Below are 13,067 nucleotides of genomic sequence, written 5' to 3' on the forward strand. Positions count from 1 at the left end.
CTCCATCAATGCATCCACACCATGCCATCCTCTACGCCACCTTGACCCTCTGCATCTCTATCATAATATGTGTGTGTGACACCCACGACAGGAGGCCAGGTAAGCACCGCTACCCCTCCCACTGGACAGCTCCTGATAATTTGCTATAAAATGAGTCCCCACCCTGACTCCATTGATACCTTAAGGGCCCATCTGCACTATACATTTAAAGCAGCCTTTATACAACCTCAAACAGCCACAATTCCCAGAGTGCTTGAACAATCAAGGATTCCTGGGAACTGCAGCTTTGTGAGGGAAATGGGGACTCCTAACAACTCTCAGCACCCTTAACAATCTACAGTTCCCAGGATTCTTTGGGGGGATGCCATGACTGTTGAAAGTGGCATCATAGGGCTTTAAATGTATAGTGCAGACGGGTCCTCAGTCACAGCATTTGGAGTACAGTACAAAAGCAGATGTCTCACTTAATGGTTAGAAGGAGGAGGGGACCACAGCTTCTTGTCTCGGCTCACCCCTAGAGACAGGAGAGAAATTAATTCAGTCCACATTTTAATGTAAACTTACCAAAATTGCCCTTCCCAAACTAGGGATGGCAGTATGTCAATTTCAGTTCTCTCAGTTTCTCATTTTTTTCCAACCTGAAATTCGGTTCTCCACATTGCTGCAGCAATTTGTGAATTTTTGTTTTAAAAACATCCTCATGAAAATTATTCAGCATTTTAATGCAAATTTCTCCAAATAAATACATTTTATTGTATGGTTTTGGACTAACATACACATTTATGCAAGCAAATTCTTCTAATATAACTAATTTTTGTATGATATTTTCACTAATATGTTCATTTTTATGCACACTATCCCCATATGCATTCATTTTTTAAAACATTGGTTGGTTGGAGATCAGCATCACAAAATTTGGATAGGTGCGGATTTCAAAGTATGGCTGTGTTTCAGTTCTCATGTCATTTCGGAAAGTGCAACTTTGATCAATTTGGCTTTAAATGTAAACCAAATCACATTTCTCCCCCTCCCTATCCCAAACCAAGATGTAAACCAAGGCACAGCTCTCCTTTGAAATTCACAGTCTGGGGGGGTGCACTGCAATTCTCCAAAGAATGGACAGAAAAAATGCATGTGTTGATGGAAAGTGCATCCCAAAATACATCTATTTGTGACAATAACATGCAAAAATGCATTCTATAGGGGAAAATCCTTGGAAAAAGGCAAAATAGACTGTGTATATTAGGAAAAATGTGCACAAAAATGCAGACAAATTTCCGTGAGGATTCTTTTTAACTAAAAAAAAATTGCAAACATATGCAGAAATGGGCCAAACCAAACTGAACATTGGGAAAACCAGAAACTGTGAAAAGCGAACAGTGACAGGTCTGTTCCTCCCTTCTCCTGATATTTATATGCCAGAGGGATTGAGAAGAGGAGTGAACAAAATCCTTGAGGGTGGGATGGCGGAGAAAAAGGTTTATTGCTGTCTTCCTAATACAGTGGAGGTGGATAATCACAGGGCTGGTTGTTTTTAATTTTCTGAGCCCCAGGCTGGCCCCAAGCCAAGCCCTTTTAGCTGTGGAGGGGATAAAGTTCTTTGGCTGGAAGAGATCCTTCCCTCTGCCGCGAGCTGAACTTTGCCCTTCAGTTTGTGAGGCTGGGGTTCCATCTCTCCTTAGATCCTCTGATCAGATTAGGGGAGTCTTGGGAACAGCTGGAGTTTAGAGAGTTCATTTACCTCTCAAGTCTCAACCCCAGGCAATTGCCATTTAGGCATAACAGGTTACCAGGGGGACCTCTGGAGAGGAAGGGGGAAACTGCAGGAGAAAAGGGGGGAATCAGCAGATTTTTGGTTTTATGTGTCTTTGAACAACCTGGAGTCTTTTTATCAAGATTGTTTTACTACTTTCTGGGGAAAAGTTAGGTTTTCCTTTTTGGCTTAGCCAATCCTGCCTCTGGAGATCTTGATTGCACCAAGGTAATGTTCTATTTTACCTGCTCTGCCTTAAAATGGTTCTGTTTCCTTTGCTGATACACTTTGACCTGGCTGTGTGTTAAATGATTTCTTTTTAGAGAACTCCATATAACCCCACCAATGCCTCTACTGAACAATAACATTTTAAATACCCAGTGATTCAAGCTGCCTGGATGGTTGTATAAAGAAAGCTGGTGCTTTTATTTCTTAGGAAAGCTGCGTTCCCCAGTGATTCAGAGTATATGTTTTTGTTTTTTCAAAATCCTCTTTAGAATTTGTCTTGGCTAATTAGAACCGGGAAGTATTATGGGAATTCTTTCCTGTTACAAAGTCTCTCTTTCTCTTTGTGAAATAAAATGAAACAAGTAACTCTCTCTCCATGCCCTGCAGTAGCTTAGAAATGATTAGTACAATAAAAGTCTCTGCTTGTATGATGTGTGCTCTAAACTTTTTTCTCACAAGTGAATCCCTCATCTTGTTAGTTTGCAACCTTTCAAGTATCATGTAGCTGCTGGAATGTCTGACCTTTCCTCTAAAGCATATGCTGGAATTTAAATGTAGTTGTTGGAATTTAAATCCTTGAGTGCATTAAACGTTGGGTGTTTTGTTTCATTTTAAGCTCTGCCAACTTTCAGCAGTTCCACTTCGCCCAAAGCTATCATCATTTGTATGACTACTCTCCTGAGTAAAGTTTCAAATGCATTTGGAAATGTTGATGGGGAAAAGGGGAGGAGCTTTATGAAAGGATAGTGTCACTGAATACTAAAGTCAGGATCATTCAGACCACGGTATTCCTGATCTCTGTGTAGAACAAAGTAAACCAGAACTATCATTAGAAGCTAAAATGATGAAACTGAGGTTATCATACTTTGGACACATCATGAGAAGACATGATTCCCTAGAAAAGACAATAATGCTGGGAAAAACAGAAGGGAGTAGAAAAAGAGGAAGACCAAACAAGAGATGGATTGATTCCATAAAGGAAGCCACAGACCTGAACTTACAAGATCTGAACAGGGTGGTTCACGACAGATGCTCTTGGAGGTCGCTGATTCATAGGGTCGCCATAAGTCGTGGTTGACTTGAAGGCACATAACAAGAACATTTACTGTTGTTTATGTTGTTTGGGGCATACCTTTCTGTATGAAAGGTGACAAATAAATATAATAAATAATAAAATAATATCAATAGGGCACTGGCAGCAATCTGTTGCTTAACCCCTTCTGCTCCAGACAGTTTTTCCTTAAAAGAATTATCAGCCTCCTAACACACTGCACCTCTGATGAAAAAGCAGCTTGGAAAGGCAGATTTTGAGTGGGAATGTGAAGACAGCTTTAAAAAAGGAAAGAAGTAAGCAAGCTGCTAGTTGTACACTCAGATTAGCAGCCTCCTAGGACTGCTCTTCATTTTTTAAAAAGAAAAAGTAAACACACCTGGGGTGGGGGGTTCTGGCATGATATTTAGTTTGTTTCTTGGTCTGGAAGCTTTTAAAACCAAGTTCCCAGATTCCAAGTTTGTTTAAAATTTGCTGATGCTTTAAAAATGTTGTGTGTGTGAGTGAGGGCACACTCTCACACATGTGTGGAATTTGTCTCCAAAGCATCACAAATCTCACCCTTTCTCCTCTGTATAAATGTTTAACCCTTTAAAAAAATGAAAGAGAAATGTTGCTGGTTTCAGCTCCTCTGAAATGCAATCTTATTTCCTGGTGAGAGAGGGTGCGATGCGATGCCCCTTCGGAGCAGCAGGCTTTGTATTTCAGAGATAATGACAGCAATAAAAAACATCTTATTCTTTCCTTTTTTATTTTTAGCTTTTTATACCACTGTCCTTTATTTGGGCCAAAGGCAGATTCTCTCTAAGACAAAAATCTTGCCATTTCTTTCACCAACACGAATCCCCTGCTAACAAGCCAAGGTTAGGTTTTATTATCATTGTTTGAGATTTTTTAATGCTGTAATGGAAATTATATGTTTTTATGTTGTACGTCACCTAGAGTGGCTGGATAACCAGCCAGATGGGCGACTAATAAATTTAATAAATAAATAAATAAATCATCCTCCTCTTGATTGGTGCTAAGGAGAAGAAGAAATCAATCCAGGCTAAGGACATATGTTCATTCATATAGTAAGGGTGGCAGAGAAATTCAATTTAGTTCGCATTTAAAGGTGAACGTATGGAATTTGTATTTTCCAAAACAATATGTGAACTGAAACACAGCCATCCCTCAAAATTCACAGTTCCTTGAATTTTTCAGGGCAGTTCTCTGGCCAAGTAATGTGTACAAACATTCATATACCAGGGTAAAGTGTTCATATAATTGCATACATTAATAAAAAATAGCATACACAAACACTTCATACTGGGGGAAATTGCTTTGCAAAAATGTGTAAAAGAAAAATTGAATACAACAACGGGTATATTAAGAGAAATTTGTACTAAAATGGAAATTGCTGTGGAAATGTGGAGAACCAAACTTAAGATTGGAAAAATGAGAAACTGACAGAAGCCAAAACTGGCAGATTTGTCCATCCCTAGCATGGAGGACAAGGCTATCAATGACTTCTAGCTATAATGGATGTGTTCTACCTCCACTGTCACAAGTGGATCACAAGTGGAGAGAGAGAGCTGTTGCGCTTAGATCCTGCTTATGGGCATCCTGGAGGTCACTGTAAGTCATAATCGACTTGAAGGCATATACTGTAACAATAACAAAGTTAGCTTAAACAAAGGTTCAGTCATTGCTATGATTTCAGAAGAGATGAAGCATCTAACTGCAACATGGGCTTGATTTTGTTTTTATTTTCTTAAAAAAGGATTATTTATGATGCTTGGCCTTCAGATTTGCTTACCAGTATGAAGTGTATGTGAATTCTATAGTGATTTTTAAAAACAATAAAATAGGCCCTATTTCAGCTCAGAAATCATCAGCCTGTGATTTGGTCCATTCCCCATTTATTCCAATGGAAGTTTATCTACCATGCAAATAGGGGGGCTGATCTAGGCATAGGAGGTAAGGGGCTTAACCCTTTGTCACCTGCTGTGGTCCTGACCATATCAGGTTCCTACACATGCTATTTACAGAAGCTTTCATTGGACTGAATGGGGGGTGGAGTATATTATTAAATTTGTTACCTGCCCATCACCATAAGGTCCCAGGGCTGGTTACAACAATATAAAAATATTGTAATTTTTAAAAAATAACAATGTTGGAACAATTTACAATCAAAGAATAGGGTGGGTCCTAAAAATAAATGTCTCAAGTGTCAAATGCCAAGATACATGGCAGTCAGGTGATGAAAGAACAAAAGGTTAAAGCCCCCTCATGTCACTGTCCTATTCCAGATATCATGCAATTTCCTTTTATAAAAAAAATGATGTCTCACCTAGTTGCATTCTAAATCTCTCCCCTGATGATGGGGCAAATATTCAATTCAGTTCACTTTTAAAGGTGAACCTACCAAATCCACACTTTCCAAAACAATATGCCGTATGCAGCAATAAACAAGGCTATGAGTGGCTACTAGCCATGATGGCTGTGCTCTGCCCCCATAGTTAGGTGCAGTATATTTTTGCAAACCAGTTGCCAGAAGTCTCAAAAGGGGAGAGTGCTCTTGCATCCAGGTCCTTCTTGTGGGTTTCCCATGGGCATCTGGTTGGCCACTGTGAGAACAGGATGCTGGACTAGATGGGCCACTGGCCTGATCCAGCAGGCTCTTCTGATATTGTGTGAACTGAAACATAGTGATCCTTCAAAATTTGCACTTCTCTGAATTTTGCAATGCAGTTATCCAGTCAAGTAATGTATACAAAAATGCATATATTACGGGAAAGTGTGAATAAAAATGCATATATTAGTAAAAATAACATATAAAAATGCATATATTAGTAAAAATAACATATAAAAATGCATTGTATTAGAAGACATTGCTTGCAATAAAGTGCAAATTAGTCAAAACTAATATGTTTTAGGAGGAATTCATACTAAAATACTGACTAATTATCATGATTTTTTTTTTAAAAAAAGCAAATTGCTGCAGAAATGTGGAAAACTGAATTTAAGATTGGAAAAGTGATAAACTGGGAGAACTAAAACTGACAGATCTGCTTACTCCATGCTTTCTGGGCCAAAAACTCTTTTTTAATTGTGTGTTCAGGGTTGATACTCTAAATATTCACAAGGAGGAGGCACAGACAGTCTTCATCAGCTGCTGTTGTTTTAATAAACATCCTCATTGTCCAGGAATGGCTAAACTCCAGCCCACTACCTTTTCTTGACAGGACGCCCACCAGCAATGATTAAACCCGAATCACTGTGGGAAGGCTGTGGTTTTTGTTTGGTTGACCTCTCCTCTGTAAGGGGAGTCTAAGGATTATTCAGACAGCTTTCCTCTTCCAGCCAATCCTTTGATGTATCCTAAACATGTTTCAGGCTTTCCTTTACTTCCAGAAGTGAAACGTTCTAAGCCTTGATGATGTGAGCTTCTGGCCATTGATGAATTTTTGTGAAAGAATGACTTGGACAGCACTAATCTCCACAATAACGATGAGGTGATTCTGAAGCAGTCGATATAAGTGGTCAGGTTATGACAGGGCTTTGGGGGGGGGTCTTCCAAGAAGTGGGCAGCAGACAGCAGTTCAACAGATTATGGGGAAGTGGTGGGCTCTCCAACACTGGAGGCATTCAAAAGGCAGCTGGACATTTTTCTGCTGGGTATTTAAGTTGGATTCTTGCATCAAGCAGGAGATTAGACTCAATAGCCTTATAGGCCCCTTTCCACTCTACTATTCTATGGTTCTAGGTGACCTTTTTCCTAAGATGCAGATGCAGATGCAGTGATGGGAGTGGGAGAACTGACCGATTTCGTTTGCTGGGCAGCTGATGCTATCATAAAAGGCATAACAGGAAAAAAAAATCAGCTCGCTACTTAAAAGAACCTTATTCTGCCTCCCATCAGAGGTGCCATTGGTGGAGACATGAGCCTTTTTTTTATTGTGGCGCCTTATCTTTGGAACTCCTTTCCCCAGGCAATCCTTTTAGACTCCACTCCTTTGACATTTTGATAATCAGTGAAGACAGTTCAATTTTGGTGTGCCATTCACTTGAAAATGGTTTTGTTTCCTTGCTGATGTGCTGATGATGATTATTTGTTGTGCTGTAAGCACTTTAGTTTGGCTTGTATTGATGAAGTTTTCAAAAAATAATTTAAAGGAATAAATAGGTATGTACTACAAGGTTTATAGTTTCTCAGTGTGGTGCGTGCTACTTTGGCGGTCCTTTGTGCAAGAAGAGTAGCCTATAAATCCAAAAGAAGTAGTGTGGTATCTTCTCCCTTGAGCAAATAGGTTTTAGAAGTCTTGGATCAAATGCACAATGTCTCATTTCATGAAAACAAATCTCTGTATGTTCCCTGTGTGTGGGGATACCATTAAATTACAAAGGAGCTAGTTTATGAATCAGAACTCCATTCTCTCTCTCTCTCTCTCTCTCTCTCTCTCTCTCTCTCTCTCTCTCTCTCTCTCTCTCTCTCTCTCTCTGTTTGAAGATGGCTTGGCATAGCACAACCTGTGTACAGCTAGGAACAACATAAGAAGAATCCCTATACTGGGTTGTATTCAACTAAGTCCTACTCAGAGTAGTCTCTTGGATATTAATGAACGCAATTTACTCATGTCTGTTCACTCTAGTGGGTCTACTCTGAGTAGGACTAGCACTGAACATCAGACCATTCGTCTATCTAGTTTGGTATAGCTCAGTATTGTCTATACCAGGGGTGGTTAACCTCAGGCTTGGGAGCCAAGTATGGCCCTTCAGGCCTCTATATCTGGCCCTCAGGACTGAGAGTCCTGAGACTCGCCTCACCAGCCCTGCTGTCCCCGCTCCTCAAGTGTTTTTGCCAGGCTGGAAAGTGTCCCTGAACTGTGATCATGCCTCTTGTTTGCCTAGATCAGTGATTCTCAAACAGTGCGCCGCGGCACACTGGTGCGCCGCAAGAGGTGACTAGGAGTGCTGCGAATATTATGAAAGTGTATTTTAAAAATGAGAAGAAACCCATTTGTATAGTTATTTTTATTCATAGTTTAAAATATATTATATATATTAATATATTTTTAATTTTGTACATGAAGTGCGCCAGCAAATTTTTATATGTTTTACAGTGCGCCGCGAACCAAAAAAGTTTGAGAACCACTGGCCTAGATGGAAGATGGTGAGATGTGTGTGTGTGTTTGGAGGAGGGGAAGTGCATAGAAACCCCTGGCTTTTGTGTTGCTAGACAACAAAGAGTTGCATCCATTGTTATGCCTACTTCTGGCATGACCCACACAACCACCAAAAATTAAAAAGGGTGTTCATAAGGGAATGAACACCTCTGGTCTACACTAACTGGCACTAGTTTCAGGCTGCCATTCTTCCCAGCTCTCCCCGGAGATGTTGTGGATTGAACCTACATCTTTCTGCATGCAAAGCATGTGCTTTCCCAGCATGCTATGGTCCTCCCTCACCCACTACTCCCTGGGGGTCAGTGAGATAATGCACAAGGTCTCTGTGACATGAGGAAATAGCTCCAGATAAAGGCCAAGGCTCCAAAACCACAAAATAGGGAGATAGTACCATATCACAGTCCCTCTCTATTCCACAACAACAGGAAGCTTCCCAGACTAGGACAGGCTACAAAACCTCAATTTTCAATGTGATTCATTATTGAATCATACTGGTTGTGATTATCCTCCTTATACCCCAGGCAGGGACAGCCAACATGATGCTCTCCAGATGATCATGGACTGCAGCTCCCCTCATTTATTTATTTATTTCATTACATACATAAATTACATTTATTCATTACATTTATACCCCGCCTTTATTTTCATCAGAGAAACCCAAAGCATCTTACATGTGGTTCCCAGGAGGTCTCCCATCCAGGCACTGACCACACCTGACCCTGCTTAGCTTCAGCAGGGTGCTGGCCTCATGTGCCTTCAGACCATATCCTGGGACCATGGGATCATGGGAGCTGGAGTCTAACACCATCTGGTAGGAATCACTTTGGGTATCCCAGACTAGGTCATAAGTAAAGGTGTTAGGCTAGCAAGGTTTTGCATGCTTTGGGAACCATGAATACCTGTAGGTTTGTTCCCACCTCCAATTTCACTGAGTTAGCAGAAGAAGATGCCAGGAAGACTCCATTCATGGTGATGCTTATATCTTTGAACTATTCTCAAGAAATCAAGCGTAATAAATCTAGTAGTATATAATTCTCCTTTGTGTGGCTCTCAAGTTGCTTCCCTTTGGCCCTCTCATTGATATGAATTTCTTGATGATTTCTGGGTCATGAGCATGAGTGTGGTCATCTGGGGCTGTGGGGGGTTGTAGACCTATTACTTTTGGGGGAGCAGGGTCCCAGCCAGGTCCCTATATACGAGCAAATCAGATTGATAAGGGAGCATGTTAGCCACAGAGAAGAGTCCTTGCCCTTTCATGCTGATTGGAGCCAATAAGACTGAAAGGAGGTGAGCCAGCCACTGAGAAGACTCTCCTCAGTAGCTAACACAGCCTCTTCTTTCATGCTGATTGGCTCCTAGGGACATTTGTTGTACTTGAGTATGGACTCGCAAGATGACAAGGGAGAGCAAGGGACAGTGGGAAAGGGTTGTGGCTGTGAGGGGGTGTGATATGACTATCATGAAGGGACCCTCAACTTCTGAATTTGCCACTACACTAATGGTCATGGGAAAGAAAACTCTTTAAGCCAGGAATGGCTAACCTTGTCTTGTCTCTACTCCCCCTTCATTCCGTATGGGTTCTTGCCTCATACTGTATATCTTAGAAGGGCCATAGCTTAATGGTAGAGCAAATGCTATGCATGCACAAGATCCTATGTTCAATTCCTGGTATCTCCAGGAAATTTTGGGAGAGACTCCTGTCTAAAATCCTTGTGAGCTGCTACCAGTCTGTGTAGACAATGCAGAGCTAGATTGACAAATGATCTGACTCAGTATGAGGCAGCTTCCTATATTCCCATATCTATAAATTGTTTTAAATTGTTTTTAAAAGATGTGTTTTTAAATTTGTATATTTGTTTTAATGTTTTTAGTTACTGTAAACCGCCCAGAGAGCTTCCACTAAGTACAATAAATAAATAAATATAGGCGCTCCAGACAGCATGGACAATGTAGGTTCGATGATCATCCCACTCCAGGCCACTTCTTCATGCTGTTATGTAAGTACAAAAGCACACCCTCACCTGGTCTCAGGACTGGCACCAGACTGCAGCAGGTCCTCAAAGGCAGCAGTGGTGCCACATCGCTGCCACTGTGTGGGGCTTAAACAGGCCCAGCTCTGTCAGCTCATTAGCACACTGTGCATGCATGCCTCCCATAACCCAACCTGGGTGGTGTTGATGCCCCTGCTGGGTGATGGTAAGCATGTGCACAAAGCATGCTGATGCAGCAACACGGCAGCGGGGCAAGTGGAGTGGCCAGCCCATGCTGCTGGTGGGGGAGTGTTGCCTGGAAGGGTGGCTCCCACTCTGTGATCCGCACCAGCATTGGGTCATGGGGCACATGCTCTGTGACCTGATGCCAGTACATATTGCAGAGCAGGAGCTACACTCACTCAGACCCAGCTGCAGGGGCCCCTGTCAGCCATGGGGGCCCTTGGCTAGTGCCCAACCTGGCTGCCTGCTGGTGCCAGGACTGCCTGGTCTCCCTCTGTATCCATTCCAGCAGTTTAAAATGTTCAGATCACACAGCGCAGGATGGTGGGGTGTTTTTTTAATGGTTTGCTCTGCAACAATGAGGACTCAAAGTGTACCACTTGCAAATGAAAGCTAACATTTCCTGGATTCTCAAACAGCAACTAGGTGCTCACACCAGCCTTTTCACATTGTCAGTACTTATTTTATATCCAGAGAAGCATTATCTGTACATTGCTGTCCCTCGGTTTGAAATGACGATGCATGGCTGTGGGACATTTAGCTGTCTGGACCTCTCTGCCATCCATGACCCAGTGCTCACTGAAGATGCTAATCCTGTGTCTGGGCCGCTCCGCTTCAGACAGCAAATAGGTGCATGTAAGACCAAGTGCTTCCCCGTGAATGAAAAAATCCCTGCATGAATTGGATCCTTTTGCCAAGCTTCCACTTTTGCTGCCTCTCCTTTAATTTGCCAGCAGCACATTTCTATCTTGGACTGTTTTTTCTGATGGAGTGGAGAGGGAAGCAAGGCATAGAGCACTGGAATGCAGAAGATGAGAATGTGGTTGATTCCTATGAACTCTGTGAAGTGCTGCACAGCCAGGTCAGAATAACAAAGCCGTAGCTGTGTGCGCACAGTCCCTTGGCCCAGATGCCATCAGCAACAGGTGCAGTTGGAACTAAATAGCTTTGTATCTTGGCCTAATAGCCCCTTACATGTTTGCAGCTGCCTTAAGCTCCTACGAAGCAGTAGGCTCAGGTTGCCTGGTCAGAGAGAATGTGCCAAATCCCCCCCCACACACACACACACATCCTGAACTGGGAACCAGCTGGCATTTACAAGGAGGGGACATTATTTGGTTTTCCTTGGGCTGGAGTGCAGAATAGAAAAGGGAGTGTCAGTGTGCTATCATGGCTTGAGTACTGGACTAGGATTTGGGAGACCTTGGTTCAAATTCCAGGTCAGCTGTAAAGCTTCCTGGAGATCTTGGATCAGTCAAGTCTCTCTCGATGCCTGATCTACCTCACAGGGTTATCGCAGGATACAATGGAGTAGAAAGAACCATATGTATGCTGCTTTGAGCTCTTTGGAGGAAGAAGGAGAGCAGGTAATAAATAAGTGCAGAGTGTTGATTGCTGAGTTGCATCGTGGTCCTTCAAACATTTTTGTAGACATACTGGGTTGCATTCAATGTTAGTCCTCCTCAGAGTAGACCCACTAAAATTAATAGGCAGGACAAACTTAGATCCATTAACTTCAGTGGGTCTGCTCTGAGTAAAATATAGTTGGATATGGCCTATTGATCTTGTATACATGGGGGAAATGGACTGCCTTCAAGTCGATCCCAGCTTATGGCTACACTATGAATAGGGTTTTCATGGTAAGCAGTATTCAGAGGGGGTTTACCATTGCCTCCCTCTGAGGCTAGTCCTCCCCAGTTGGCTAGGGCCTGCTCAGCTTGCCACAGCTGCACAAGCCAGCCCCTTCCTTGTCTGCAACTGCCAGCTAGGGGGCAACTGGGCTCCTTGGGACTATGCAGCTTGCCCACAGCTGCACAGGTGGCAGGGCACGTAACCCCTGAGCCACTCACTGTGGGGGTGATCTTTAGCTGGCCCTTCACACCCAAGAGACTTGTGCAGACAGACTCTGGACTTCCAGCCAGGCTTTTCTCCCCACTGTGCTATACACACATGTAATAGAACTTGCTACATCTGCTGTTATACCTCTGAGCATCATCAGAATACACGTTTGAAGTCACATAATTCACATGAATTGGACCTGGAAAACCTGTCAGCTAGAGTAGGGTAGCCACTGAAAATACATTGCCAAAAAGGAGGGGATACAGATTTCATAGAATAGTAGAGTTGGAAGGCGCCTATCTGGCCATCGAGTCCAACCCCCTGCTCAGTGCAGGAATCCAACTTAAAGCATCCCTGACAGGTGACTGTCCAGATGCTAATGAATGCCTCCAATGTTGGAGAGCCCACCACCTCCCTAGGTCATTGGTTCCATTGTCGTATGGTGCTAACAGTTAGGAAGTTTAGCTGAAATCTGGCTTCCTGTAACTTGAGCCCATTATTACCTGCCCTGCACTCTGGGACCATTGAGAAGAGATCCTGGCCCTCTGTGTGACAGCCTTTCAAGTACTTGAACAGTGCTGGCGTATCTCCTCTCAGGCTTCTCTTGTCAAGGCTAAACATGCCCAGTTCCTTTAGTCTCTCCTCATAGGGCTTTATTCCCAGTTACCTGATCATCCTTCTTGTCCTCCTCTGAACCTGTTCCACATTGTCTGCACTCAAGATGAAGCTTAACCAGTGCCGAATAGAGGGGAACTAGTACTTCACATGATTTGGAAATGATACTTCTGTTAATTCAGCCTAAAACAGCCTAAAAT

The sequence above is a fragment of the Rhineura floridana genome, chromosome 14 (genome assembly GCF_030035675.1).
Source record: "Rhineura floridana isolate rRhiFlo1 chromosome 14, rRhiFlo1.hap2, whole genome shotgun sequence".
Lineage (NCBI taxonomy): Eukaryota > Metazoa > Chordata > Lepidosauria > Squamata > Rhineuridae > Rhineura > Rhineura floridana.